This window comes from Coregonus lavaretus, assembly GCF_964263955.1.
Source record: "Coregonus lavaretus genome assembly, chromosome: 18".
Taxonomy (NCBI): Eukaryota; Metazoa; Chordata; class Actinopteri; order Salmoniformes; family Salmonidae; genus Coregonus; species Coregonus lavaretus.
This window is the reverse complement of record NC_140005.1, coordinates 28,641,440-28,666,169: the sequence shown is the minus strand read 5'-3', so window position 1 is coordinate 28,666,169 and position 24,730 is coordinate 28,641,440. Positions and strand designations below refer to the sequence as shown.

At 43.3% G+C, this 24,730-nt stretch overlaps 1 pseudogene across 1 annotated transcript; it reads right to left on the bottom strand.

The window, feature by feature from the left end:
• Positions 1 to 3,037: 3,037 nt before the first annotated feature.
• LOC311145622 (HCLS1-binding protein 3-like) lies at positions 3,038 to 4,864 on the bottom strand (annotated as a pseudogene). The gene is made up of 5 exons: positions 4,741 to 4,864; positions 4,013 to 4,217; positions 3,701 to 3,813; positions 3,365 to 3,499; positions 3,038 to 3,269 (listed from the first exon to the last, which is right to left on the bottom strand). The product of its transcript is annotated as an HCLS1-binding protein 3-like (transcript).
• Positions 4,865 to 24,730: the final 19,866 nt, after the last annotated feature.

The window sequence follows — 24,730 nt, the reverse complement described above, 5'->3', positions numbered from 1 at the left end:
CCTTCCTCTCTGGCAACTGAGTATTGATACACCATCCAAAGTGTTGTTAATGACTTCACCATGCTCAAAGGGATATTCAATGTCTGCTTTTTTTATTTTTTACCCATCTACCAATAGGTGCCCTTCTTTGTGAGGCATTGGAAAACCTCCCTGGTCTTTGTGGTTTAATCTGTGTTTGAAATTCACTGCTCGACTGAGGGACCTTACAGATAATTGTATGTGTGGGGTACAGACTTGAGGTAGTCATTCAAAAATCATGTTAAACACTATTATTGCACACAGAGTGAGTCCATGCAACTTATGTGACTTGTTAAGCAAATTTGTACTCCTTAAGTATGAAAAATGTATGCACTCACTAAATGTAAGTCGCTCTGGATAAGAGCGTCTGCTAAATGACTAAAATGTAAAATGTTAACTTATTTAGGCTTGCTATAACAAAGGGGTTGACTCAAGACATTTCAGCTTTTACATTTTAATTAATTGGTCAAAAAACATCATTCCACTTTGACATTATGGGGTATTGTGTGTAGACCAGTGACACAAAATGTGAATTTAATCCATTTTAAATTCAGGCTGTAACACAACAAAATGTGGAAAAGGTCAAGGGGTGTGAATACTTTCTATAGGCACTTATGTTATTGAACAAAAAATAAATTCAGTAAATATCATATTTAATTTGTACTGACTTGTACTGTAATATACACTGAACAAAAATACAGTATAAACGCAACATGTAAAGTGTTGGTCCCATGTTTCATGAGCCAAAATAAAAGAACCCAGATATTGTCCACACGCACAAAAAGCTTATTTATCTCTAATTCTGTGCATAAATATGTTGACATCCTGTTAGTGAGCATTTGTCCTTTGCCAAGATAATCCATCCACCTGACAGGTGTGGTATATCAAGTAGCTGGTTAAACAGCATGATCATTACACAGGTGTACCTTGTGCTGGGGACAATAAAAGGCCAATCTAAAATGTGCAGTTTTGTCACACAACACAATGCCACAGATGTCTCAAGTTTTGAGGGAGTGTGCAATTGGCATGCTGACTGCAGGAATGTCCACCAGAGCTGTTGCCACAGAATTTAATGTTCATTTCTCTACCATAAACCACCTCCAACGTCATTTTAGAGAATTTGGCAGTACGTCTAACCGGCCTCACAACTGCAGACCACGTGTAACCACACCAGCCCAGGACCTCCATATCCAGCTTCTTCACCTGCGGGATCGTCTGAGACCAGCCACCCGGACAGCTGAAGAAACTGTGGGATTGCACAACCGAAGAATTTCTGCACAAACTCAGAAACCGTCTCAGGGAAGGTAATCTGTATGCTCGACGTCCTCATCAGGTCTTGATTGACTGCAGTTCGCCGTCATAACTGACTTCACTGGGCAAATGCTCAACTTAGATGGCCACTGGCACGCTGGAGAAGTGTGCTCTTCACAGATGAATCCCGGTTTCAACTGTACCGGCAGATGATAGACAGCATCTATTGCGTCGTGTGGGCGACCGGTTTGCTGATATCAACGTTGTGAACAGAGTGCCCCATTGGAGCGTGGGGTTATGGTATGGGCAGGCATAAGCTACGGACAACAAACACAATTGCATTTTATCGATGGCATTTTGAATGCAGAGATACTGTGAGGCCCATTGTCGTACCATTCATCCGCCGCTATCACCTCATGTTTCAGCATGATAATTCATGGCCCCATGTCACAAGGATCTGTACAAAATTCCTGGAAGCTGAAAATGTCCCAGCTCTTCCATGGCCTGCATACTCACCAGACATGTCACCCATTGAGCATGTTTGGGATGCTCTGGATCAACGTGTACGACAGCATGTTCCAATTCCCGCCAATATCCAGCAACTTCGTACAGCCATTGAAGAGGAGTGGGACAACATTCCACAGGCCACAATCAACAGCCTGATCAACTCTATGCGAAGGAGATGTGTCGCGCTGCATGAGGCAAATGGTGGTCACACCAGATACGGACTGGTTTTCTGATCCACGGCCCTACTTTTAGTTTAAGGTGTCTGTGACCAACAGATGCATATCTGTATTCTCAGTCATGTGAAATCCATAGATAAGGTCCTAATTTATTTATTTAAATTGACTGATTTCGTTATATGAACTGTAACTCAGTAAAATCTTTGAAATTGTTGCGTTTATATTTTTGTTCAGTGTATGATGCCCTAAATAAATAATGCCAGTAAGCATGTCATTTTGTAAAATTGTAGACTTATTTGGTAAAAACATGACGTTTCCTTTTTCTTTTCTTTTTTTACATGAATATGATCCAATAAAATTGTGCAAGCTTTACAAAAATGAGTTTATTGTTTAGTTTTTTTGTAAAACATAGCATTTGGAAGCACTTGTACTCAATCATGGTAATGTGTATAAAGCATGCTCGGTATAAAGAGTAGGAAAGCAATATGGGTAGAAAATCTATGTCACGCCCTGGCTCTGGGGACTTTTATATGTTGAGCCAGGGTGTTAGTTTCTATGTGTTAGTTTCTGGGTGTTAGGTTCTATGTTTCGTTTTCTATGTTCTTGTTCTTGTTCTAGTTTATGTGTTTCTATGTTGGCCGGGGTGGTTCCCAATTAGAGACAGCTGTGGCTCGTTGTCTCTGATTGTGTACCATACTTAGGCAGCCTGTTGTGCACTTGTCTTTTGTGGGATCTTGTTCCGTGTACGTTTGTGTTTATGACCGAGGACTTCACGTTTCGTTTTGTTGTATTGTGCAAAGTACGCATTAAAAGATGTACGCATTTCACGCTGCGCCTTGGTCCACTCATTACGACGATCGTGACAATCTATTAGATCAGTGGCCTATTTCCACCACTGAATGTAACTACCCATGTTCAGTAGACTTTTTTTGTTTGACTCAGTCTTCCAAAAAGCCTCCTTGATGGAATAATCCTGGGGAATGTCAACCTATAATTATAGTCATAATCACATTGTTCTGCTGTGTGGCCTGCTAACAACAGCTTCATGAGTCCTAATCAGTTATATATTATAATTTAGTAGGCAATTAAAACAGATCCAGATCATCACTAGTTGTAGACTAATTTTGTTGGATATACTTGAGGATGTCCATTTGATACTTCACCTCATCTACAACCGAGCCCCCATCACCTGAGGCTAGAGAGGAGGGCTTCACAGGCAATGCTGGCTTTGGCTTCGAGGCCGGTTTGGGGGCAGGAACTGGCTTTGCCTTGACACTTTTCTTGACCTGGAGGAGCTTGTCAAAGTTGTCTTCTATTCTGAAAAGGGAAACAAGGACAACGTTCAAAGGCTAATAAAATGTTGTCATAAACACTTATCTTTGTCTCGCAAATATAAAAAAAATACTGTATACCTGAAAAGTTCATCTGCATCCTCATCCAGTCCTGAATCTGCAGATGCCACATCCTTGTATGCTGTTGGAAGTAGTAAAGGGTCCCCCAACTTCACTTTTCCTGCCAAGTCTGGATCCTTAAACAGCTGTTCATGCCTGTTAGCACAATAAAGATATATGAAGATATAAGTTGAACTTCTGTTGGACAATAGGCAGGCTTGCTTGGGACCAGATCTGATATATATCAGTCTGGAATCTCTGCCAATGAGACTGTTTGTAGACATCTTCTGACATTGTTATGACAGTTCCTATGGAGGCAATAAAAGGAACACACAATCTATATTTAAATATTCATACTGTCTTTAGCTGCAGGTTGAAACAAGTCGTCTATATCCTCATCAAACAGAGAAAACTTCGGTTGGGTAGCCACTTTAGCCTTTAGAGGTGTTTTTTTCTTCTCCCTCGTGCATCTGGGGGAAAGGGTGACCGATAGCATTAAATATCAAACAGTGCCCGTAGAAAGTATCTCAATTTTCACATTTTGTTGCCTTACAGCCTGGAATGATCTTTTCTCTTCATACGTTTGATCCAGAATATAGATATATGAGAAGACGCCAAACCCATTGAGAAAAACATTTAAGATGAACACAACCTCAAAAAGGCTCTTACTTTACATTGCCTAGAGGTCCATGGTACTCATCATCATCTTCTTCCTCTTCTTCACTAGACTTCACTGGTGGAACATGTTTCATTACTCTGGCATCAGCAGCAGGGGTCTCATCCCTTTCAAATAAATTAAAACCTTCTTATTTATCCTGGTCCTTCCAATCTGCAACTTTCCTGGTTTTCAAATCTGCTACTGTGGACTTTGCTCCTGTAAAAATATTAACTGTGAGCCAAACATTCTTTATGATATTATATTCTTGATTAAATAAAGCAACTTCTACATTAAAGGGAAATACTGTACATTTTTTCTGTTGGTTCATAATTCATAACTTTCAATAATAACTAGCAAGGCAGATGCACTGACATGCATCTTGAATTTGAACCCCTGAGCACCTTGGTATACAGTAACCTCATTGTTCAAAGAATCATTTCAATCAAATGCAAGTGTTTTGGTAGTTTGGTGCAGTGCAGTCGTAATAGTAGTAATCCCCAAAGTTGAACGTTTTGAGATGGCAGGGGTGGTATTAATGTAGGTGAATGAGTTAGCAAGTGCAAGTTTTGGTCAGATACAAGCAAATCAAACAAGTTATTTACCGGCCAACAGTGCATGGTGGCATATTTAGTTGTAAAGAGCAATTAATTACACATCAACATTTCTCAAAACTGTATGGAAAAGTCAACATTTCTCAAACCTGTATGGAAAAGACTTGTAGTGCATTGTGGTACCTTACCTAAGAACTCCAACACCTCTGGGCAAGTAGCAAGTGTGGAATTCTTGGAGATGAACTTGACTAGTTCGTCAAAGGCCACCCTATGCTCCCGGATGTCTGCCTCGCCTACAAACAGAGCCTTCATTTGAGTGAAGAAAAGGCGAAGACACAGAGGGAGAAGGTCGGGTTGCCTTGTTAGTGAGTAAATCGCCATTACCATCGGTTCTATTGGCCAACATGCAATCACTGGAAAACAAACTCGATGATCTATGGTCGAGACTATCCTACCAACGGGACATTAAAAACTGTAATATCTTATGTTTTACCGAGTCGTAGCTGAACGACGACACAGATAATATAGAGCTGGCTGGGTTTTCCGTGCATCGGCAGGACAGAGAAGCTATATCTGGTAAGACGAGAGGCGGGGATGTGTGTCTCTTTGTCAACAACAGCTGGTGCGCGATGTCTAATATTAAAGAAGTCTTGAGGTATTGCTCGCCTGAGGTAGAGTACTTCATGGTAAGATGTAGATCACACTATCTAAAAAGAGTGTTCTCATCTATATTATTCGTAGCCGTCTATTTACCACCACAAACCGATGCTGGCACTAAGACTGCACACAACGAGCTGTATAAGGCCATAAGCAAACAAGAAAATGCTCATCCAGAAGCGGCGCTCCTAGTGACAGGGGACTTTAATGCAGGCAAACTTAAATGCGTTTTACCTCATTTCTACCAGCATGTCACATGTGCAACCAGAGGGAAAAAAACTCTAGACCACTTTTACTCCACACTCAGAGATGCATACAAAGCTCTCCCTCGCCCTCCATTTGGCAAATCTGACCATAATTCTATACTACTGATTCCTGCTTACAAGCAAAAACTAAAGCTGGAAGTACCAGTGACTCACTCAATACGGAAGTGGTCAGATGACACGGATACTACGCTACAGGACTGTTTTGCTAGCACAGACTGGAATATGTTCTGTGATTCATCCAATGGCATTGAGGAGTATATCACCTCAGTCACCAGCTTCATCAATAAGTGCATTGACGACTTCGTCCCCACAGTGACCATACGTACATATCCCAACCAGAAGCCATGGATTACAGGTAACATCCGCACTGAGCTAAAGGCTAGAGCTGCCGCTTTCAAGGAGTGGGACACTAATCCGGACGCTTATAAGAAATCCCGCTATGCCCTCAGATAAACCATCAAACAGGCAAAGCGTCAATACAGGACTAAGATTTAATCCTACTACACCGGCTCTGATGTTCGTCGGATGTGGCAGGGCTTGCAAACTATTACAGACTACAAAGGGAAACCCAGCTGCGAGCTGCCCAGTGACGCGAGCCTACCAGACGAGCTAAATGCCTTTTATGCTCGCTTCGAGGCAAGCAACACTGAAGCATGCATGAGAGCACCAGCTGTTCCGGACGACTGTGTGATCACGCTCTCCGTAGCCGATGTGAGCAAGACCTTTAAACAGGTCAACATTCACAAGGCTGCGGGGCCAGACGGATTACCAGGGCGTGTACTCAGAGCATGTGCGGACCAACTGGCAAGTGTCTTCACTGACATTTTCAACCTCTCCCTGACCAAGTCTATAATAACCACATGTTTCAAGCAGACCACCATAGTCCCTGTGAACAAGAATGCGAAGGTAACCTGCCTAAATAACTACCGCCCGTAGCACTCACATCGATAGCCATAAAGTGCTTTGAAAGGCTGGTCATGGCTCACATCAGCACCATAATCCCGGAAACCCTAGACCCACTCCAATTCGCATACCGCCGCAACAGATCCACAGATGACGCAATCTCAATCGCACTCCACACTGCCCTTTCCCACCTGGACAAAAGGAACATGTATGTGAGAATGCTGTTAATTGACTACAGCTCAGCGTTCAACACCATAGTGCCCACAAAGCTCATCACTAAGCTAAGGACCCTGAGACTAAACACCTCCCTCTGCAACTGGATCCTGAACTTCCTGACGGGCCTCCCCCAGGTGGTAAGGGTAGGCAACAACACATCTGCCGCGCTGATCCTCAACACCGGGGCCCCTCCGGGGTGCGTGCTTAGTCCCCTCCTGTACTCCCTGTTCACCCACGACTGCGTGGCCAAGCACGACTCCAACACCATCATTAAGTTTGCAGACAACACATCGGTGGTAGGCCTGATCACTGATGTGAGACTGAAAAGATTAGGCATGGGTCTCCAGATCCTCAAAAAGTTATATAGCTGCACCATCGAGAGCATCCTGACCGGTTGCATCACCGCCTGGTATGGCAACTGCTCGGCATCCGACTGTAAGGCGCTACAGAGGGTAGTGCTTACTGCCCAATACATCACTGGGGCCAAGCTTCCTGCCATCCAGGACCTATATACTAGGCGGTGTCAGAGGAAGGCCCAAAAAATTGTAAAAGACTCCAGTCACCCAAGTCATAGACTGTTCTCTCTGCTACTGCACGGCAAGCGGTACCGGAGCGCCAAGTATAGGTCCAAAAGGCTCCTTAACAGCCACCCGGACTATTTACATTGACCCCCCCCCCCTTTGTTTTTACACTGCTGCTACTCGCTGTTTATTATCTATGCACCGTCACTTTACCCCAACCTACATGTACAAACTACCTTGACTAACCTGTACCCCTGCACATTGACTCGGTACCGGTACCCACTGTATATAGCCTCGTTATTGTTATGTAATTTTATTGTGTTACTTTTTATTTTTTACTTTAGTTTATTTAGTAAATAATTAATTATTTCTTGAACTACATTGTTGGTTAAGGGCTTGTAAGTAAGCATTTCACGGTAAGGTATACACCTTTTGTATTCGGTGCATGTGACAAATAAAATTTGATTTGATTTTATCTATATATATTCTGACGAAGGAACAGTGATGCCGAAACGTTGGTGTTTTACCCAATAAATTACTGGGAGTTTATATATATACAGTGAGGGAAAAAAGTATTTGATCCCCTGCTGATTTTGTACATTTGCCCACTGACAAAGAAATTATCAGTCTATAATTTTAATGGTAGGTTTATTTGAACAGTGAGAGACAGAATAACAACAGAAAAATCCATAAAAACGCATGTCAAAAATGTTATAAATTGATTTGCATTTTAATGAGGGAAATAAGTATTTGACCCCCTCTCAATCAAAAAAATGTCTGGCTCCCAGGTGTCTTTTATACAGGTAACGAGCTGAGATTAGGAGCACACTCTTAAAGGGAGTGGTCCTAATCTCAACTTGTTACCTGTATAAAAGACACCTGTCCACAGAAGCAATCAATCAATCAGATTCCAAACTCTCCAGCTTTGCCAAGACCAAAGAGCTCTCCAAGGATCTCAGGGACAAGATTGTAGACCTACACAAGGCTGGAATGGGCTACAAGACCATCGCCAAGCAGCTTGGTGAGAAGGTGACAACAGTTGGTGCGATTATTCGCAAATGGAAGAAACACAAAAGACCTGTCAATCTCCCTCAGCCTGGGGCTCCATGCAAGATCTCACCTCGTGGAGTTGCAATGATCATGAGAACGGTAAGGAATCAGCTAAAACCTACACGGGAGGATCTTGTCAATGATCTCAAGGCAGCTGGGACCATAGTCACGAAGAAAACAATTGGTAACACACTACGCCGTGAAGGACTGAAATCCTGCAGCGCCCGCAAGGTCCTCCTGCTCAAGAAAGCACATATACAGGCCCGTCTGCAGTTTGCCAATGAACATCTGAATGATTCAGAGGAGAACTGGGTGAAAGTGTTGTGGTCAGATGAGACCAAAATGGAGCTATTTGGCATCAACTCAACGTGTTTGGAGGAGGAGGAATGCTGCCTATGACCCCAAGAACACCATCCCCACCGTCAAACATGGAGGTGGAAACATTATGCTTTGGGGGTGTTTTTCTGCTAAGGGGACAGGACAACTTCACCGCATCAAAGGGACGATGGACGGCGCCATGTACCGTCAAATCTTGGGTGAGAACCTCCTTCCCTCAGCCAGGGCATTGAAAATGGGTCGTGGATGGGTATTCCAGCATGACAATGACCCAAACCACACGGCCAAGGCAACAAAGGAGTGGCTCAAGAAGAAGCACATTAAGGTCCTGGAGTGGCCTAGCCAGTCTCCAGACCTTAATCCCATAGAAAATCTGTGGAGGGAGCTGAAGGTTCGAGTTGCCAAACGTCAGGCTTGAAACCTTAATGACTTGGAGAAGATCTGCAAAGAGGAGTGGGTCAAAATCCCTCCTGAGATGTGTGCAAACCTGGTGACCAACTACAAGAAACATCTGACCTCTGTGATTGCCAACAAGGGTTTTGCCACCAAGTACTAAGTCATGTTTTGCAGAGGGGTCAAATACTTATTTCCCTCATTAAAATGCAAATCAATTTATAACATTTTTGACATCCGTTTTTCTGGATTTTTTTGTTGTTATTCTGTCTCTCACTTTTCAAATAAACCTACCATTAAAACTATAGACTGATCATTTCTTTGTCAGTGGGCAAACGTACAAAATCAGCAGGGGATCAAAAACTTTTTTCCTCACTATATATATATATATATATATGAGTGTGCGACTCTCTTTATTTTCATAGCTTACAGTTTATTCGCCGTTAGTCAGCACCTCTACACTAAACAATTTTCTCTGGGTGTGTGCCAGCTCATGCTTTTTATTGGTCTTGGAACTGTGACAACGGGCAGCCTCTCCCCGCTTGGCTTGATGGGATATGTAGTGATTTTGCCAACACAGCCAGCTATGTACACAGTCTTGTACCCTTAACCTTTTTTTAACTGACTATCGTATTTGTTTATTAAATCAGACTTTATTAATATAATTAGTAATCCAGGAATGTCACGAGTTAATTAACACGAATACTCGAGAAAATAGCAACTTTACAGATCGCAATGATTACAATGAATGGCTAAATTACTTCCAGACACGAAGGGTCTGTGGAGCTCCTCCTCCTCACCACTCAATAGCAAAGTAGCTTGCCTAAACGTCAGACTGTTACCATGGTTACTCCATGGATAATCTGTTTGAAAGAAGTTGCTGTAAAAAAGACGTAATAGTCTCTACAGCAGGGTTCTTCAATTCCGGTCCTGGAGGGCCGAAACACCTCTGTTTTTCATCCTCTCCTTCTAATCAGGGGCTAATTCAGACCTGGGACACCAGGTGAGTGCAATTAACTACCAGGTAGAAATAAAAAACAGAAGGGTTTCGGCCCTCCAGGACCGGAATTATAGAACCCTGCTTTACAGTCTAGAAAATTGAATAAAATTATATTTGAGTTTACTTTACCGGTTGTACGTGCTGTTGGTCCTTTTGACATAATTAGGAATACATTATAAGTTTGGTTTCTGCATAAAACAATTTTTTTGTCTGATTTCCAGGTCTCACTCATCATTTACACCCCTCAATATAGGCTGAACAAGGATGACTATGGCAACAGTTTTGCTTAGGAAATGCTTATCTTAAATCCTGCCATCAGTCTTGATAGTGATAGGCCTACTACAACTACTTGGTGCCTGCTTCCCTTGTGTCTTATATTAGATGGCTGTAGTTGGCTTAAACAGAGGGTTGCCAATTCGTATCCCTGGTCCGACAGGAAAAATCTGGTGGGAAGTGAGCTGGCATTGCCTGCCGTCGTGTCCATGAGCAAGGCACTGTGATGGAAATTCTAAAGAAGAGAGAGAGTGTAGATTCTTCTAACAACAACTTTATTATAAGCTTTGCAAAAATGGAGCAATCAACAGTCACTCAAAATGGTTCATAGTTGAAAGCCCAACGAACAGAGTTGGCTCTCTGCTTTTATAGAAAGTACAACCTCTTTGTCTTTGTGGCAGTTAAGTAGATGTGTGGAAAAAGGGGCGGAGTATAGTATAAAAGGCGATTGGTTTGTCTATGCTGCGGTCGCACCCAAACGGATCTTAGCAATACGCCCAGTCTTATGACTAAGTCACACAAAGACAAGTCTCAACCTAATAGAAAATTACTTACAAGCATTTTCATCAAACAAGCATTAACATGAGGGGAAAGAGGGAAAAGGAAATACTTTCTTACACTTAGTACATTACAATTGTAAATTACCTCCGTTGTCATTGAGATTCAAACCTTCACGTAGTGCAATTCATTCTCAGAAGGGGGAAAGGAACATATGAATTAAACATCAGTACATGCTTCAGCACCACACACAAGGCAATTGCTTCGTTGACACTGTCCACATTGCCATGGGAGCACCATTTACATGACCCGCGTTGTGGGCATGGCCTATGGACATGCTGCATCATTAACTCAATGTTTTTACCTTGGCGTTATGGATCATCAGACATGTAATCAGGCATAGGAAATAAATAAAGTAAATAGGGTTCTGAAGCTTCTCTTTCAGGGGTCAGTAATGGCATGGCAAGAATAGTCTCAACAGCTTTGCTGCACAATTTCTTAACACAAGTTATAATAAGCATTATTGTAATAAATATAACTAAGCCATAAATCAACCAATGAAATATTGTAGCTCCCATAACACCAAATAATGACTGAACCCATCCAAACGGATTCCAATCTTTGTCTGGTCGGTGTTCGTTTGCGAGATCACTGCTATGCTCTTTCAGATGATCCACTACAATAGTGAAGTTACCCTCACCCTGGGGTATGAATGTACAGCAATGGTCACCTATCATTTGGCACACTCCCCCCTCCCTGCTAGCAACATGTCAAGTGCTACCCTATTCTGTATAGCCGTGAGGCGAGCAGCTTGCAATTCCGGTTTCATTATTGAGAATCCTGAAGTGGTTACATTTACCAAATGTTCTAAATGATATCCTAATCCAGGGTTCTTCAATTCCGGTCCTGGAGGGCCGAAACACTTCTGTTTTTTATTTCTACCTGGTAGTTAATTGCACTCACCTGGTGTCCCAGGTCTGAATTAGCCCCTGATTAGAAGGAGAGGATGAAAAACAGAGGTGTTTCGGCCCTCCAGGACCGGAATTGAAGAACCCTGCCCTAATCGATCTAAATCATGGGCATTTGCCCCATACCAAGGAATTAACCCGCACCAACACTTTTCAAGTTCCGAGGATCGTCGTGACTCAATTGGAACGTCATTCAATTGTGAAATGCTCCTTCTAACCCGTCTTAATCTGCTTGGAATGGAGGAGTTGGTTTTATGTATATTTAGTTTACCAAAAACACAGCAGCATTTGTTGGTAAATAAAGATATGCCTTATCACCACAGATCCAATAATGATCAGTAAACGTGGCTGAGCCATATTGATGTGGAGAGCGAGTGTCTGTTTCTGTCTGAATAGTGGTGTACCCCACATTCAGTTTAACGGGAATGCTAGAAGCGCATGTTATGTTCCATTTATCCAGCTACATCCTATTGGGAAGACACTGTAATTAACACATGTTGACATTCCCAAATAGGATTAATTGAATTGTGGTATGGAGATATTACATGGGTTGTGACAATGGCAGGTTTGGAATGGGGTTCGCCGGGGTTGGATTAGAGTAGGTTCTGATACACAGTGTCTGGGTTCTAAAATAATTTAGGCGCACCAATGTGCGCAATCAAATCCACTTCTCATATTCTTTGCTGATGACAAATCACCATTAATGCATTTGTCCCTCAAAGTTTTACCCTGTGAAGTTTCATTTGATAAGAGCACCTCCAGTGCACATAGAGTGTCATTAATGCTGGCCTCTACTGAATACTGTAGGAATGGTGAGATCGCTGAGTGTGGAAAAAGACTACATACATAGCAGGAGGTGTTTTCTACCATCAGTTCAGTTTTTACTGTATGATTAAGCAGTGACCACCAAGTGTTTCCCTCGTGATTCCGGCTGTGATGCTCGTCAAGTGGATGCAACAACCTCCTGCTTCTTCTGGTATTGGGGCGGCTATTGTTTGCTGGACTCCCATCCTGAGCCTGCCATTGGCTTGAGCTGGAGCGGCTGTTATTTAAGTCCCGCCGTGGGACTATACTGATGTTGTATACTTCAGTTGCATTGTGGCCACTTCTCGCTCTGGGCTGTTCCTCCCAGGGCCCATACAACAGCTGCAATGAGAAGACTGACCACGAAAGGAACAAACATGATGCGTAGAGTCCGGTCCTGGTCTTGCCATGGCCACTGGGGTTGCCTACAATGATTCATCAGCTGATACGTTGTTGTCTGGGTTGTGGGGCACCTTCCTGCAGTGGCTGGCATGAACTCACGTAGACTTTTCTGCAACCTTTACCGCTGTCTGGGTCGTCAGGAGCACCTGTAATGGACCAGTCCAGTGCTGTTGGTGCCAGGTCTTTCTGTGGAGGTCCTTGATGACCACCCAATCGCCTGGTTGAAGTTTGTGGAGTGGTCCTCCCTTTGATTCAGGTAAAGCTGCTTTTACCCTGGGGATAATAGACTTCAGAACATTGTTAAGTGCAGCACAGTAACATTTGGTCCTCGCAACCCATCAATGTCAACCTGTTCTGTAGGAACGGAGTGTTTGACATTCTCGTTTGATTGGCCCTCTCTACGAGACCTCCACTGGCCGGATGATAACTACAATGTGTTCGCAGGTCAATCTGCAAACTTTCAGAGATGTTCGGAATAACACTATTTACAAAATGAGAGCCGTTGTCTGACATTAATTTGGATGGCAGACCCCACCTAGGGATGATTTCCCTTAGTAGGTTCTTTGCTACAGCCATTGCTGTGGCATGCTTACAAGGAAATGCTTCTACCCATTTGGAGAAGGCATCAATCACAACCAGGCAGTACTTTTACCCCTGGCATGGAGTAAACTCAATGAAGTCCAGCATTATGTGCTCAAAAGGTCCTTCAGGCCTTGGTTGGGCTGACATAGGCATTAGAATGCCTCTGCCTGCATTGTTAGTCATATACATTAAACACTTAGCACAAAATTGCTCCGCAAAAACAGAAAATCCAAGAGCAAACCAAAAATGATTTATAATTTCTACAACTCCCCCCATTGACACATGGTCTTGGCCATGTGCCAACTTAGCCACATAGGGCAAGCAAGATCTGGGTAAAACGGGAAAGCCATTTGGCCCCAGAAGAGGTTCCTCTGTGTGTCAAAGGAACACTTCTTCCTCCACTGTCTCACCTCCCCAGGCCCTGCACCTGATTGCAGATCAGAAACATCCTGTAATTAAAACATATTCGCAGCAGAAACAGAAAGTGAAACCATTTGGAGAGTGGGGTAAACAATCGGCATTGCAGCTGCTTTTGCAGCCATATCAGCCATAGCATTTCCTTTAGAGACAGGGTCAGATGTGTTAGTGTGAGCTTGACACTTGCAGACAGAAATGGATGTAGGCAAGAGAATGGCTTCCAACAGGTTCACAATCAGTTTAGAATGTGAAATCGTCTTACCAGATGAAGTAAGGAACCCACGATGCTGCCACAATGTTCCAAAATCGTGCACCACCCCGAACGCGTCTCTGCTATCAGTATAAATGGTAACAGTATATCCTTAGCTACAATGCACACCCTAGTCAGTTCAAACAATTCTGCAGCCTGAGCTGACAGATGTGATGGCAGTTTTGCACTCTCTAGAGTATCTACAGCAGTAGTGACTGTGTAGGCCACCAATGGTTCACCCTGGGCTGACTTTTGGGCGGAGCCATCAACAACCAGCTCTAGGTCAGCATTCAGTAATTGCACATCAGAGAGGTCAGGGCAGGGTTTACAGACCTGGTCCAATAGGACAACACAATCGTGTGGTTCCCCATCATCGTCAGTTGGCAAAAGAGTAACAGGGTTAAGAACAGTACAGCGTTTAAGAGTCACATGAGACATTGTCAACAATACATTCTGATAATACAGGAGCCATGCTGGAGTGAGATGGGCGGTCCATGCCTGTGAGATAAGTGCATGAACAGCTTGAGGAACTTGAACGGTTAATGGACACATTGCAATAATGTCAGGACAAGCTAACACTGCTTCTGTAGCAGCTGCTACAGCCCTGAGACAACATATCAACCCTCTTACCACACTGTCAAGTCTTTTAGAATAGTAAGCAACAGGCCGTTGCTTCCCACCATGGTCCTGAGTGAGGACAGATGACATGAAACCATCTTTCTCGCAAACAAACAGATTAAATGGTTTAGAGTGATCTGGCAATCCTAAACAAGGAGAGGAGGTTAGCAATTGTTTCAATTTGTCAAGCGCCTGCAGGACTTCAGGTGTCCACTTTATCTTATCATTCATCGCCATCTTGTGGCCGTGAATGAGATCAGAAAGTGGCTGAGTGACCTCAGCATAATCAGGTAGCCAGGCTCTGCAATAGCCTGCCATTCCTGTGAGTGTCATCATGTGCTGTTTTGTAATTGGCTGCGGTACCGATAGAATTGCAGCCACACGCTCCAAACCCAATTTCCTACCATTAGGTGTAATGTCATGTCCCTGTTTGAGAGACAAGTTGTAACTTTTTCTTAGAAACTTTGTGGCCATTTCCAGCAAGAAACACTAACAGAGCTCTGGTGTCGACTTTGCATGCTTGTTGGGTTTCAGAACACAGTAACAGGTCGTCGACATACTATATTAACATACTCCCAGCAGGGGGTATGAAACCCTCTAAATTGTGCGCCAAAGCAGCAGAAAATACAGCAGGAGATTCCGAATAGCCTTGGGGGCAAACAGTCCAAGTCCAACGCTTGTTTAAAAACGTAAACACGAACCAGAACTGTGATTCTGGTGTGACGGGAATGCTAAAAAAAGCATTCGCCAAATTAACAACTGAAAACCATTTAGCCGATGCCGGCACAGCAGATATAATCGTAATGGGGTTTGGCACAACAGGAGCCCTTGCACAAACTGCATCATTAACAGGTCTAAGATCTTGAACAAAACGTCAATCATCTGAGGCTTTTCGGACAGGAAGAATGGGGGTATTACAGGGAGAGTCTGGACAAGGCACAATAGCTCCTCTTTCTACCAATGAAGCATGAACAGGGGAAATCCTTTGCACACCTTCCTGATTTAGGGGATACTGAGTTCTGCTTGGTCTGTGTGTGCCCTTAGGTGTGACAGTAAGCGGTTCAACACACCTCATTCGCCCAATGTCATACTTATCTTTAGCCCACAGAGAGTCCGGGAGACCAACCAACAAGGGTGACTCCTTCTCAACAGAAATCATCTGTTTAGTTGGTTTAGTGCTATGAAGGCCATGTACACCTCATTGAACATGTACAGACAAAAAAAATGGAACACACAAAGTATGTATGCTGGGTGAGAATTTAGACCCATCCGCTCTAAATTCCCAGTCAGTGACCTGCAAGACAGACTTCAACCAAATACCAGTATCCTCCCAAGCAACATCATCTGTCTTAGCTACCGAAACATGTTGCACCCTGTCACTAAATAAATACAACAAAGCCTGTTCTTTAGTCAATTTAACAATTGGGGCCCACTATACATGTCACTGCACAGTAAGCTCTCTTGGGGTATGGTCCCTGTCAGCCAGTTTTGTTTATAATATAAATCTCTTGTCAATGGTGAGAAATGTGCAGTGCAATGTAAGCCAGTCGGTGACATAAAACTGCCTTTCTGTTTCCAACAACTGCAGTTGAGAAAATGTTGTCAATAGGGTCATAATGTGACCCATCAATATCCTGTACGTCCCATGCATAGTACCAATCACATGTTGAGACCGTGTCGGACAGCATCATGAGACTGTTGTACAGACTCCTGAGGCTGTACAACAGTGAGGCCTTTTCCTTTACAAATAATATGAATTTCCAATTTACAGAGAAGATCTCTTCCTGCCAAATTTATAGGACAACATGCAGAAGAAATGAATGGATGTTTTATGCAAGTTTAACAGGTAGGGGCATCGTGAGCAACTATTTCATAGTACTCCCGAGTCTCCCACAGTGCTGACTGATTCATTTGAAATGGGAGGTTTGGACATAGATTTAGAATTTATGACAGACATTGCAGCGCCAGTATCTACTAGAAAATCGATTGACTCACCATTGACGAAGAGACAAACCATCGGCTCCTCACGGGGGCTTGAAAAAATCTTGAAATGCTGTCCAAGGGTGTCAACTGTCTCTACCTCACGTCAGTCCATATGTGGGTTGTAAAGGGTTGTTTTCGGTGGAGGTTCCATCTTCCAACTGCCCCCTGCTGCTCCCTGCTCACTTGGGTTTGGACACTTTCTAGCAAAATCTCCCTCTTAACAAAGTTCCTGTCCTGTTGTTGCTGTTGCCTGGCCCACCCGTCTGCACTGGCTCCCCCTCCTCTTCCTCTACCCCTTTGTCTTCCCCTCTGCCCATCATTTTGAGGTCTTCCCTGAGCCTGCCATTGCTGTCCCTGTCCTTGATAAAAAGCCAGCTGTTCAGCTTGTAACTTCACTCCTTCTTTTTATATTCTCTGTTTTGTCTTGTCTTCTTGAGACAGTTGCTGCCTCTCAGCGTGTTTACAGTGTTCAATAACTGCCTGTAGACTGGTAGTTTCCCAGCCAATGCAGGTTGTCTTAACCTGTTTACCAAGGGCTGGCAAAAGTCCATTCATAAGGGAAGCCTTCAAGAGGCTGTCATAGTCATCATTGCGGCAGCCATCAGTCATCGGTTTGAGCCCGCTATGCTTTCGGTAGCAGGTCTCCAGCCTATGTCTGTAGTCTTCCAATGACTCTTTAGCTTTCCGCGTGTAACTATGGATAGCTGCCCAGTCGGTCATGGGCGGGTAATGTTATTTTATGCGATCCCACAGTGTAGTCAGTTGAGTCTGATAGGCTCCACCCTCTTCCCATAGGTAGTTTTCATCAAAGCCTCCCTCCACGTCCGCCCATCGCAGCGTCATCTTTATACGGCAAATGTGCGCGATCTCAGATGCAGATGGCTTGTACAGCCGGGCCATCTTAAGTAGCTGTGTGGTAAAATCACCAGGATTCTTTGTAGGATCTGGAAGTTCTTTAGCAATGTCCTTCATTTCGTCCCGTCTCCAAGTCTTCTGGATGTCGACGAGCAGGTGCCATTCGCCATGGCCCTCCTCACCGTCCACAGGTCGCGGTTGTGGATTAGGGAACGTTACCAAAGGTGCCTGGATAAAGGTTGTGTCTGGGTCCCCTTTTGGACCTGTTCTGGTCGTGACCGTTGGGGGTGAGGGACTTAGCTGCGTGGTAGGAGTCGACGTCGATGGTGGACTAAGTTCCCAGAGTCCATCAACACCAGAGACGGGACTCAATGTGGGCGGTGCACGGAACAGATTTCCACTGCTCATGGGCCGCCTCCGAGGGGTCTGCTGTTCCCGCAATTGTATCAGGTAGAGCTGCGGCGGGGGAGACGGCTGAGCGAACTGCTGTCGGACAACCAGGGCTGGTGCTGGTGCAGTGGGTACAGGGGTATAATAGGGGGGTGGAAAGTCATTATCATCATCCCTGTTTCTCCTTCTTTTCTTATCATCCTCCATCTGTTTCCTCTTCTTACTTTCTTTCACCATTATTCCTTTAACTTTCCTGTCTGCCCTTTTCTCTGCTTCTCTTTTCCACTTACTGAAATCCTCCCAGTCTATTTTACTTGCCTTGCCTTTCTTGGTTGTCTCAAAGCCCTGTAACTTCTTTCTACATTCTGCTAATGAACTTCACTCAATGTGCCTTTTAACGGAAAAATCTGCTTCTTTGTGCCAGAGCGGTACCTGTTCCAGAATGTCCCTGCTCCATTTATCCGCCATTACCTTCACCGGTCCAATCAGCAGGTCGGGCAGGCAAGGTTCTGTTGTATTATGACTTACCCCCACTATTATTTTGCCGGGAAGCTGTACAGGACCGTACTGCCTTATTTTCACCCCTGCATGTAGGGGGGGTGTAGTAAAAGCTGTTAAGGAACCTTTTGGTCCCAGACTTGCGCTCCGGTACCGCTTTCTGTGCTGTAGCAGAGTGAAGAGTCTATGGGGCTGGGGTCCTTTTTTTTGTTGTTGGTATATTACCCCCTTTTTGGTGGTATCCAATTGGTAGTTACAGTCTTGTCCCATCGCTGCAACTCCCGTACGGACACGGGAGAGGCGAAGGTCAAGAGTCGTGCGTCCTCCGAAACACAACCCAACCGAGCCGCACTGCTTCTTGACACAGTGCCCGCTTAACCCGGAAGCACCAATTTGTCGGAGGAAACACCGTACATCTGGCGACCAAGTCAGCATGCACTGCAACCGGCCCGCCACAGGAGTCGCTAGTGCGCGATGGGACAAGAACGTCCCTGCCGGCCAAACCCTCCCCTACCCTGGACCAATTGTGCACCGCCCCATGGGTCTCCCGGTCGAGGCCGGCTGGGACAGAGCCTGGACTCGAACCAGGATCTCTAGTGGCACAGTTAGCACTGCTATGCAGTGCCTTAGACCACTGCACCACTCGAGAGGCCCGAGTGGCTGGGGTCTTTGACAATTTTCCGGGCCTTCCTTTGACACATTTACATTTTAGTCATTTAGCAGACGCTCTTATCCAGAGTGACTTACAGTTAGTGAGTGCATACATTTTCATACTGGCCCCCCGTGGGAAACGAACCCACAACCCTGGCGTTGCAAGCGCCATGCTCTACCAACTGAGCTACAGGGGGACACCACCTGGTATAGATGTACTGGGCTATCCGCACCACCCTTTGTAGCGCCTGGCAGTAGGGGTGCACAGGGGTGCAGTAGGGGTGCACAGGTTCAGATCGTTAAGTCATACTGATTGGGTTTCTGGAATGTTAAACGGATATTAACCCTTCCCTTATGTTGCGGTTCAATTTGACCCAGTAGTGAGTTTTACAACACTGAAGGGCAATTTCATGGTAACAGGATTATGCTGAGACTCAGATTTCTCATTTTTAAATGTATGCCAAACAAAATCAATTTATTACAAAGTTTAGCAAACCATACAGCTTCATGCACTAGCATTACTTTAAACAATTTACACAGAAAATTTCACAAAAACACATTTACTGGAAGAACTGTGCAGTTTGGTAGCAGAATGATGGTAAAATCTCCCTCAGCTTTTTATGCGACCACATTTTCCAAAAACTCTCTTAAATATCTGATCAGAATTAAGATTCAAATATGACATCTTGGTTATTGAACTACAGTAAGTAAAGTGGATTTACACCTGGTAACAGAATTATAGTAACAGAATTACATCATGGGTCCCTGATCTGTACCACACAGAAATACAAATTTATGGATATGAATGCCATTCTCTTCATGGTGATGTATCCTGAATAGTAGCTGAAATTGGGTCTATCAACTCAGCAAAAGAAAGAAGAAAGAGGACTGGATATACATTTTGGGAGGTTAAAATCATGTATTTATTTTGATTTACTTACTGTACTGGGTCAAATTGACCCAGAACATCATCCTTGTATAGCCTTTTCGAATATAAGGGAAGGGTTAAACTGAAAGTTTATCAGTACCTGTATCAGATCTCTGCATGTTCCAAAATCTTTACAAAATAAATAATACAAAATCCTACTGTTATTCAGCGTGCATTATTACTATAATAGACTTTTGTGTAATTTAATTCATGTACAAAAACCTTTTACAACTTTTCCAAAAACTGTATGGAACATTATGGCAAAGAATACAGTGGGGAAAAAAAGTATTTAGTCAGCCACCAATTGTGAAAGTTCTCCCACTTAAAAAGATGAGAGAGGCCTGTAATTTTCATCATAGGTACACGTCAACTATGACAGACAAATTGAGGGAAAAAAATCCAGAAAATCACATTGTAGGATTTTTAATGAATTTATTTTCAAATTATGGTGGAAAATAAGTATTTGGTCACCTACAAACAAGCAAGATTTCTGGCTCTCACAGACCTGTAACTTCTTCTTTAAGAGGCTCCTCTGTCCTTCACTCGTTACCTGTATTAATGGAACCTGTTTGAACTTGTTATCAGTATAAAAGACACCTGTCCACAACCTCAAACAGTCACACTCCAAACTCCACTATGGCCAAGACCAAAGAGCTGTCAAAGGACACCAGAAACAAAATTGTAGACCTGCACCAGGCTGGGAAGACTGAATCTGCAATAGCTTGGTTTGAAGAAATCAACTGTGGGAGCAATTATTAGGAAATGGAAGACATACAAGACCACTGATAATCTCCCTCGATCTGGGGCTCCACGCAAGATCTCACCCCGTGGGGTCAAAATGATCACAAGAACGGTGAGCAACAATTCCAGAACCACACGGGGGGACCTAGTGAATGACCTGCAGAGAGCTGGGACCAAAGTAACAAAGCCTACCATCAGAAACACACTACGCCGCCAGGGACCCAAATCCTGCAGTGCCAGACGTGTCCCCCTGCTTAAGCCAGTATATGTCCAGCCCCGTCTGAAGTTTGCTAGAGTGCATTTGGATGATCCAGAAGAGGATTGGGAGAATGTCATATGGTCAGATGAAACCAAAATATAACTTTTTGGTAAAAACTCAACTCGTCGTGTTTGGAGGACAAAGAATGCTGAGTTGCATCCAAAGAACACCATACCTACTGTGAAGCATGGGGGTGGAAACATCATGCTTTGGGGCTGTTTTTCTGCAAAGGGACCAGGACGACTGATCCGTGTAAAGGAAAGAATGAATGGGGCCATGTATCGTGAGATTTTGAGTGAAAACCTCCTTCCATCAGCAAGGGCATTGAAGATGAAATGTGGCTGGGTCTTTCAGCATGACAATGATCCCAAACACACCGCCCGGGCAACGAAGAAGTGGCTTCGTAAGAAGCATTTCAAGGTCCTGGAGTGGCCTAGCCAGTCTCCAGATCTCAACCCCATAGAAAATCTTTGGAGGGAGTTGAAAGTCCGTGTTGCCCAGCGACAGCCCCAAAACATCACTGCTCTAGAGGAGATCTACATGGAGGAATGGGCCAAAATACCAGCAACAGTGTGTGAAAACCTTGTGAAGACTTACAGAAAACGTTTGACCTGTGTCATTGCCAACAAAGGGTACATAACAAAGTATTGAGAAACTTTTGTTATTGACCAAATACTTATTTTCCACCATAATTTGCAAATAAATTAATTAAAAATCCTACAATGTGATTTTCTGGATTTTCTTTTCTAATTTTGTCTGTCATAGTTGACGTGTACCTATGATGAAAATTACAGGCCTCTCTCATCTTTTTAAGTGGGAGAACTTGCACAATTGGTGGCTGACTAAATACTTTTTTTCCCCACTGTAGCTATAATTCCTCATACAGTATACTGACCTTCATAATGTGCAACAGGTAGTTGTTGTAAGTTGCTACAGGACAGTAGACAAGATCCCTGAGAAACAAAACATTAGACAATGCCAAATGGAAGAATCAAAACGGACAAATCTGCAATACACTTAATCTAGAATAGTGAGTGACTACAGTCTCCTTTGTCCAACCGGTCAAAGTTCATGGCATTTGAATTGGCCACCACATTTGCAACTGATTTATCTCCCATAGCTCTCAGTTGGGCTGTCTTTGGGAGGGACTAGGGAGACATTATAATAGATCTAATTCCTGTGGTTAGTGAATCAGTTATGGATGAGAGAGAACTCAACTAAACGTAAGGGACATAGCTTCCCATCATGGGGGACCCCAAGATCAGGCTATTACTGCTTCTGAGCACCAATGTCTCATTTTATAGCTCTCTGATTTTCAAGATGGTGAAGACCATTCTTCATTTGCGTTGTATTTAGTCAGTATAGGAAGATAAATGTTTTTGTAATATGTTAAAAAATATATTCTGTTCTATACTACACTATACTTTAGTTAATAACATTAAACATGATTTTAGATAGACAAGGTCCCTTTCTGAACTTCATCCTCTGTAAAAAGTTGGTGTTCCCTCAAGCTCTCATTAGCATAAAGCAGGTTTCTGAGTTGGTGTCCTATACTGCTGACCCACTGTATCCTTGAGTAAATGTCCAACCTAATGTAGGTCTCAATACAATTTTAAACTTACTAAAAGACCAAAAGATGTCAAAAAATGTATCCTCATGCATCTGACATTTACACAGATTCAATGTATCTAAATAATGAATAAATGCAACACCAATGTAAAAATGTTCACTAACATGAGGACTTTTTTATTTGCATTTTAGAGAAAGGCAATGAGAATGCTGATGAACAGACGTCGACATGCCCATGTAAGTCTCTAAGGGTTTACTCGATCTGTTAATCTTACATTCAGTTAATAAATGATTTCAGTGAAAAGTTGTGTTGATTGTTGAAATGTTATGTTGATTGTTTAAGCCTTAAGTGATGATTTGGCCCTGAGCGGATCCCTAGCATGTAGGCAGGGGCATTAGGAAACAAGGTACAAGCATGTTTCCTGTACACTGACCTTAATCGATAACCTCAGCTTTTGGATTGATGCCTGGCCTGGTTTTTTAGTTTTAGTGGAACTGGAGATAACAGAGCTCGACCTGGCTGGATCTGAACACTTGTGCCATGATGTTTATGATTCATTACAATTGATGTTATTCATTAAAGAGAATTGCCATTTAGTACGTAAAGGGTAAAGGGTCCAGAGTTCAAGTGGTGTTGTGGGACTTCGACTGTGAACCCAGGATGTTGTCTAAAGAAATATTGACTCAATTTGGAGAAAAGCTTTGTTGGGTTGTTTTCTCATTATATAGAAGTACATCTAAAACTTAGCCAGGGGCTAGTAGGTAGTATATGATAAATATTGATAGAAGTCATATAATACTTGTACATTCAGTAAAATTATTCAAATTGATTTGCCCATTATTTGTGATCTCCAGTGTCAGCAAGGTTAAAGACCTTTAAGAAATACTGTATGTGTACCAATACATGACAGAGAGCAAAAATGATGTGACTGGTACATTCAACCTCAGGAATGGCCCCAAGTCATGTCAGGTAGGCCTATGTCTGTTTGTTTTTGTGGCTCGACTTATACCTGTTCCTGCTGGTAACTGGGGGAACTGTTATCTTTCTGACCCTTCCTCACTCTGTTTGCCTGACCCTTCCTCTCTTGTTATCATCCTCCTCATTCAGGTGGAACTCGAAGTCCCACAAGAATGCAGCTTCGTTCTTCACACGGCGGACTGTGCCCTCAGTGAGGAGTCGGTCATCGACCCCCCAGGCTGCAGGAGCTGAGGCCTTCCAGGCTGCAATGGAAAAGTCAGTGCAAACATTTACCATAAAGATAAAACATGTATTCATAATTTGTACATAGAATATGCCTTACTAGTCCTTCTTGTAAAACGGATCAGGATGATGAACCGCACAGCTGTAGAGGGGGACATCTTTGTGTATACCCTGGGCCTCCAATCCAGCCCTGACTCCCACTGGGTCAGAGATATGCTCATTGTGGCTTAATAAAAACAGAGCAAAGCCATTATGTACGCTCTGGCAAACACAGTCAGGAAGTAAGTGAAATTACAGTCTTTCATCTAAAAATAACTGGAATCATAGATATCTCATCAATTGCCTTTATTTTTAATTTTTTTTATCTGGGAACATGGTTGATGTTAATTTGACCATAACAACCATAACAGCTTTTTAACCATTTAGATTTTTTGATTCAATTATTTGTTGAAGTTAACCACCAGAGGGCAATACATCCCAACAAAATTCAGAACTAGTGGGTAACATATTCCCAACACTCATCTGCAGGTTTCAGGCAGGACATCCCACCCCTGAGGTCAAATAGGTGAAAGAGTTCATGGATACCATGTTGGGAGACTGCTCAGGGGATGTGGATATGAGCAATATTACAAGTAATGTTTTAAGTATTGTGTTGTTTTATACCTAACATACAGTTACCGCTAGTCAATATTGCACCTTGCAACTTAGTGGAAAGTGTTTTGAATAACCAGATTGTTTCTCATTCATTTTCTAGGTTGCATGGGTAAAGCAATGAAATCTACAGGTGATGTCGGTCTGGGCTTGAAGGAATATATCATCAACTGTGTGCAGAAGGGTGCTTCTCTATCTGTCCAGAAGGCAGCAATTCAGGCCTTCAGACTCATGGACATCGACCAGGAGGTGATTCCATTCCCACCACCATACCCATCACCTAAACCTGCTCAATAAT